General features: G+C 34.8%; 1 long non-coding RNA gene across 1 annotated transcript; it reads left to right on the top strand.

Annotated features, from left to right (window-relative positions):
- The first annotated feature begins 794 nt into the window (after positions 1-794).
- Positions 795-1,897, top strand: LOC143735644 (uncharacterized). The gene is made up of 3 exons (XR_013203275.1): positions 795-977; positions 1,479-1,657; positions 1,781-1,897. It is a non-coding gene; the product is annotated as an uncharacterized LOC143735644 (long non-coding RNA).
- The last annotated feature ends 4,975 nt before the right edge of the window (positions 1,898-6,872 follow it).

Here is a 6,872-nt window from a genome sequence, read left to right as displayed (position 1 = left end):
TCATGGTTTTCTTTTGTTGATTTGTTTATTTTATGTTTAGTCTTTATTAAAATACTTATTCACTCTGCACCTGAGTCCACGGATTTATTCCCACTACCCACCGTGACAATGATTACAACATCCAGGGTCATTCAACTCTTTGTTGTTTGGGTTTCACCAATGGATGCACACGTGAGTAACCCTTCTATTTACAGTCTCTGAAACTATTTTAGGTGTATAAAGTTTTTTTTCTAAATATATTTTTTATTTAAAATATTGGTCTATATGTACAGGAAAGTCAAGATAAACAGAACGAAGCAAGCATTCAAGTGAATTCTGGTGAAGTTAATTTCACCTCGTCCTTTTCTAACCAGTCGCTTGCATCATCATCAAATGAACCGATTACTTCTTTGCCACTGAATGATTGTCATTCCCCAACACCTCCAAACTGGTCACCTGCTCCTTCACCTCCAAACTGGTCACCTGCTCCTTCACCTTCTCACACCTTCTCACCTTCTCATCACTGGTCACCTGAACACTCTCTTCCCACTCAACCATCCTCTGTAACAACTGACAACTGTGAAATTATTTCAGATCAGTATGTTATGTTATACTTTAAAGGAATTTAAAGAACTAAACTTTTTCAGACTCATGAAAGCTAAATTATTTTACCCCTTTATGTTTTAGAGTTGATCTACAGATGATTTTGAAGAAGCTTCATAGCAGAGTTGATCTCTCATGTTGTCCCACAAGCAATCAAATTAATGTAAGTCGAGACAACATATTAGAAGGTAGTCTGCACGCTTTCAAACGAAGGCGCTTCAATCCAGAAGCAAGGCTGGATGTGATTTTTGTGGACTCTGATGGGGTTGGAGAAGGAGCTATAGATGATGGTGGACCAACCAGGGAATACCTACGCTTGCTGATGAGGGCAATCCAGATATCAAAAATATTTGAAGGCCCGGAAGATAACAGACTACTGGCTCTTGATACTCATGGTGGGGATTATCTAATTTGCTTTTTTAGATAATCTAAAATTTAGCTTTTTTTTCTTATGAAATTGAAAAATATATATATATATATGTAAGGGATAATGTATACCGGTTATAGCGAATACCACCCCGACGGGCTGACTAGGATCCCGACGCGAAGCGGAGGAATCTTAATCAGCCTGAAGGGGTGGTATACGCTATAACAACCACCTCACTTTACATTATCCCTCTTATTACATGGCTACCTACCAAATAAATCAATAATTTGACTCAAAATATTGATTTAAAAAGGAGTTTATTGATTTAAAAACAATTATATTGCTTCCGCTAAAGAAAATAGTCCGTTCCGTCTCTGAACTGCGTCCATGGCAACGGTCTGTTATCAAGAAATAACAGACCGCATTCTACATTGTAACTCTACCAAGCCATGTAATAAATATATATATTTCACCACACTCACTAAATATATCACTAAATATATCTATATATATATATTGTGTTTTTCAGCACTTGAGAATGGCTTGTACATGACCGTTGCAAAAATGATTGCAGTGTGCATAATTCATGGTGGAGTTGGCCCTCGTTTTTTTTCTGATCGTCTTTTTATGCAACTCAGTGGTACATGTACACTTCCTGTCTCCCTTGAGGAAATAGCAGACAGCTGCTTCAGAGAAAAACTCTCAAAGGTGATTATAAACTTTAGACTTGTACATTAAACAGTCTCATCTATGCAGGTATTTTTTTATTTTGTCATTTGCAATGGATACTTTGTGATTTCATGGCATAACTTTCTAATTATTTACTTGTAGATTAAAGAAGCAGACTCTGTTCAAAAAGCAAATTCTGCTATATCAGATGCTGGGGACAGTCTGAGCATGATGGGAGCCCTTAGGTACATCTCATCACTTGAAGAGAGGGATTCCCTGGTCCAATCTGCAGCAGAATACTTTGTCAATGGGCGTACAAATTTGGCTCTCAGACAGTAAGTATCCATCATGAGAACCATGTAAATGTCTTAGAAAGGAAAAATGTGGTAAATGGGAAATTTGGTTGTGACTAAAATTACGACTAAATGTCCTGTGACAGATTTGAAGAAGGTTTCAAAACTTTTGCTCTGTTGGACGAGATAAAAAAGCATGCTGAAATCTTTGAGGACCTATTTGTCAATGCGATCAGACCACTGGAGGCAAAAGATCTGACAACACTTTTCGAAGTGGACTTCTCACCCCTTGGCTATGGAGGACCAAACCTGCAGAAATTAAAAATTAATAAATGAATAAATAAATGAATAAATAAACAAATAAATATGCGAATACATGTAAAAATAAATAAATAAATGACTGTTTATACTTTTATTTCCTTATTTATGTATAATTATATTTTTTCCACATTTATTTATTTTTTCATTTATTTATTTATGCATTTATTTATTTTCAATTTTATTTATTTTCACATTTATTTATGTATATATGTATTTATGTCTACATTTATTTATTTATACATTTATTTATTTATACATTTATTTATTTATACATTTTTTGCTCTAGTATGCTAATGAGGGGGGCGTGTTTTACCTAAGACATAGCAATGATCTCAGAGTGGCAGTACTGAAGCATTGAGGCCACAGTGACACCTTGTGGTGTGACCAAACAATACGCAAGAGGTTTGTGGACGTGACTTTACAGGTCACGCAGGAAATCATGGCCGTAAAACATCAGCAGGTCGGTATTTCTAAAATGTCTGGGCACACATGAACAGAATCCGTAGATAACAGACACGGAAGCGCGTCAAAATGATCCACTATTAACCAAATTTTATGACATGCATTGTAGATCCTTACACAGAAGCTAACTGCATTTTTAATGTAGCCTATCTTCCAAAAACAATGTTGACAGCAACAAACTTTTCCATAAAGAGTTAAAATAAAGGTAAATAAAGAGACAATAAATAAATTAATTAAAAATATTATAATTGAAATAATTGAAAGAACAACATTATAGTATTACAACATTACAATTATAATATTTTAATTCATTTATTTATTTTCTCTTCCTTGCCTTTCATGGTTGTAAATATGATTTGAGACTTCATTGCTGTTATATATATATATATATATATATATAAATAAATGCCCAAATAAAAAATGGTGTAAAAAAGCCTATGTATGTGATAATTTTATTATATAACATAATATGATATTCTAGCACACGGGAATAGTGTTGAAAAATACTTTTTCTTTATTTTTTGCTGTTTCTTCAGAAAAAGAAAAAAAGTTCCAAACTCCACAGAACCGCTGCGACTCTAACCAACACGTGGTGTTTTCTTACTGAACGAATCAGTAGCCTATTTGAACGAATCGTCTGAATTAATGATTGAACTCACTCGTTAAGACGGTGGCCTACTGGCTGTTTTAGTTTCATACTTAAAAGTATAATTTCATCGATTCTATCATTAAATATTTTAATATTCAAAATATTATATTAAAAAATGAATCTCATAACATTATTTACGCAACTGTAATTGCTGTGTAAATGCATCCATGGCTCCTCTGCATTAACAGTCTGTGTAAATAATATCTAATGCCATTCAGAGTCAGCGTCAGTCCCACATCTGCAGTGTGAAGATGGATTTTGTTGAAACTGATTTTACTGATGACTATGAAAGCTTGTTTCCGCCACTAAATAAATAAATAATAATAATAATTGCGACTTTTTATCTCACAATTCTGACTTTTTTTTCTCACAATTGCGAGTTTACATCTCGGAATTCTGACTTTATTTCTCAGAATTGCGAGATATAAAGTCAGAATTGCGTGATATAAAGTCGCAATTGCGTGTTATAAAGTCAGAATTGCGTGATATAAAGTCGCAATTGCGTGTTATAAAGTCAGAATTGCGTGATTTAAAGTCGCAATTGCGTGTTATAAAGTCAGAATTGTGAGATATAAAGTCACAATTGCGTGTTATAAAGTCAGAATTGTGAGATATAAAGTCACAATTGCGTGTTATAAAGTCAGAATTGTGAGATATAAAGTCACAATTGCGTGTTATAAAGTCAGAATTGTGAGATATAAAGTCGCAATTGCGTGTTATAAAGTCAGAATTGTGAGAGAGAAAACTAAGAATTCTGACTTTTTTTCTCACAATTCTGACTTTATGACACGCAATTGCGACTTTATAACACGCAATTCTGACTTTATAACACACAATTGCGACTCTATAACTCACAATTCTGACTTTATAACACGCAATTACGACTTTATATCACGCAATTCTGACTTTATATCTCGCAATTCTGACTTTATAACACGCAATTGCGACTTTATATCTCGCAATTCTGAGAAATAAAGTCAGAATTGTGAGATAAAAAGTCGCAATTCCCTTTTTTTATTTTTCATTCTGTGGCGGAAACAAGCTTCCATAGGTGACAGCCCTATAGTAGTGCCTTATTAACTAAATTGATCAGTTAAAGTTAAGGACTTATAGGCTACATGATGATGCATATAGCCTATAATAAGGTTTTTAAAAAATGCCCCAGGAAATCAATTTATAGCGGAAATATCACCTCTTTATGGAAAAGTTTGTTGCTGTCAACATTGTTTTTGGAAGATAGGCTACATTAAAAATGCAGTTAGCTTCTGTGTACGGATCTACAATGCATGTCATAAAATTTGGTTAATAGTGGATCATTTGATGCGCTTCCGTGTCTGTTATCTATGGATTCTGTTCATGTGTGCCCAGACATTTTAGAAATCCCGACCTGCTGATGTTTACGGCCATGTCCGGAATAAAGAGTAGGCCTATGTATGGTAAACCTATATAGCTTTATACAGTTAGGGCATATTAAAGGACATAAACCGTGTTATAAGATTTTGGCCATATTGCCCATCTCTAAGTCATTTATTTCCTGCGTGACCTGTAAAGTCACGTCCACAAACCTCTTGCGTATTGTTTGGTCACACCACAAGGTGTCACTGTGGCCTCAATGCTTCAGTACTGCCACTCTGAGATCGATTGCTATGCCTTAGGTAAAACACGCCCCCCTCATTAGCATACTAGAGCAATAAATGTATAAATAAATAAATGAATAAATAAATAAATGAATAAATAAATAAATGTATAAATAAATAAATGTATAGATAAATAAATGTAGACATAAATACATATATACATAAATAAATGTGAAGATAAATACAATTTAAAATAAATAAATGCATAAATAAATAAATGAAAAAATAAATAAATGTGGAAAAAATATAATTATACATAAAAGGGAAATAAAAGTATAAATAGTCATTTATTTATTTATTTTTTACATTTATTTGCATATTTATTTATTCATTTTTAATTTCTGCAGGTTTGGTCCTCCATACTTGGCAGCAACAAACGGCAGCTGGAAAATAAGACCATCTGTTTCTGGAGAGACTGGTTAAAAGATGTAGAAGGTAGGGTTTTAGTGCTTTATCATTTAAACATTACAACCACTTTGTGGTAAAAATTTAATTTGCGTTTAATGTGATTTTGAGTGACACATTTTATGAAGTAAAATTTCTTTCCAATAAAAAAATTATACTGAATTTGATATTCAATTTAAACCTTATTCTGTTTCTTTGTGTGTCTGTCTGAATCTGTGTGGCTACAGAAGGTGACTGCAATCCGTTGACACTGGAAATGGTGCTGCAGTTTGCTTCTGGAGCCTCATCTGTGCCTCCTCTAGGATTCCCCCATCAGCCAAAAATCGAATTTTTACTTCAAGACACCAGAATTTTTCCAGAGGCCAACACGTGCCTTATTGTTCTAAGACTTCCAATTCACAGTACCTATGACTCATTTAGAACCTACATGACTGAAGGTATTCTGCAGTCGCCAACTTTCGGCACCATGTAGTACCTCGTTCATGTAAGGGCGATAAAGGAAATACTTGAAAAAATTATCTTAAAGGAACATGCCGACTTTTTGGGACTTTAGCTTATTCACCGTATCCCCTAGAGTTAGATAAGTCCACACATATTCGTTTCATCTCTGTGCATCCCGTAACTCTGTCTGACTCACCCACCGCTAGCCTAGCTTAGCACAAATACTGGAAGTAAATGGCTCCAGCTAGCATACTGCTCCGAATAAGTGACAAAATAATGCCAACATTTTCCTATTTACATGTTGTGATTTGTATAGTCACAGTGTGTACTAATAACAAGGTCAAATGAGATACAGCCATCTTATTAACCATATAAATACTGGGAACTATATTATCAGAAGGCGAAGCACTGCTACTTGGGCGGAGTGATTTGCTCGCAGCGCCTGAGAAGCCGTGGTGAGGAGCAGAGAGTTCGCTCAGAGTGTTGCGCTTATCACTCCGCCCAAGTAGCAGTGCTTCGCCGTCTGAGAATATAGTTCCCAGTATGTATACGGTTAATAGGATGGCTGTGTCTCATGTGATCTTGGTATTTGTACAGACTGTGACTATACAAATCACAACATATAAATAGGAAAATGTTGGCATTATTTTGTCACTTATTAGGATTAGTATGCTAGCTGGAGCCATTTACTTCCAGGCTTTGTGCTAAGCTGGGCTAGCGGTGGGTGCGTCAGACAGAGTTACAGCACGCACGGAGATGAGAAGGGTATGTATGGACTTATCTAACTCTGGGGGATACGGTGAATAAGCTAAAGTCCCAAAAAGTTGGCGTGTTCCTTTAACACTTATCCACCCTTATGCCATCTCAAACACACATTGTACTGTTACTGTGTTTACTGTTATTGTTTTACTGTACTTACCATTAATGTTGCTAATATGATTTATAGTAGCACATTTTGCTTCATTTACACTTACATTTAATCTGTTTTAATTTCTCTAAATTGAAAAAGTACATAACACTCAAGTTGTGATTCAAAACAGTGATCC

This window comes from Siphateles boraxobius, unplaced genomic scaffold (genome assembly GCF_051911475.1).
Source record: "Siphateles boraxobius isolate OS27281-9 unplaced genomic scaffold, OSU_SipBor_1 13, whole genome shotgun sequence".
Classification (NCBI taxonomy): Eukaryota; Metazoa; Chordata; class Actinopteri; order Cypriniformes; family Leuciscidae; genus Siphateles; species Siphateles boraxobius.
This window is presented reverse-complemented; position numbering and strand designations above follow the sequence as displayed.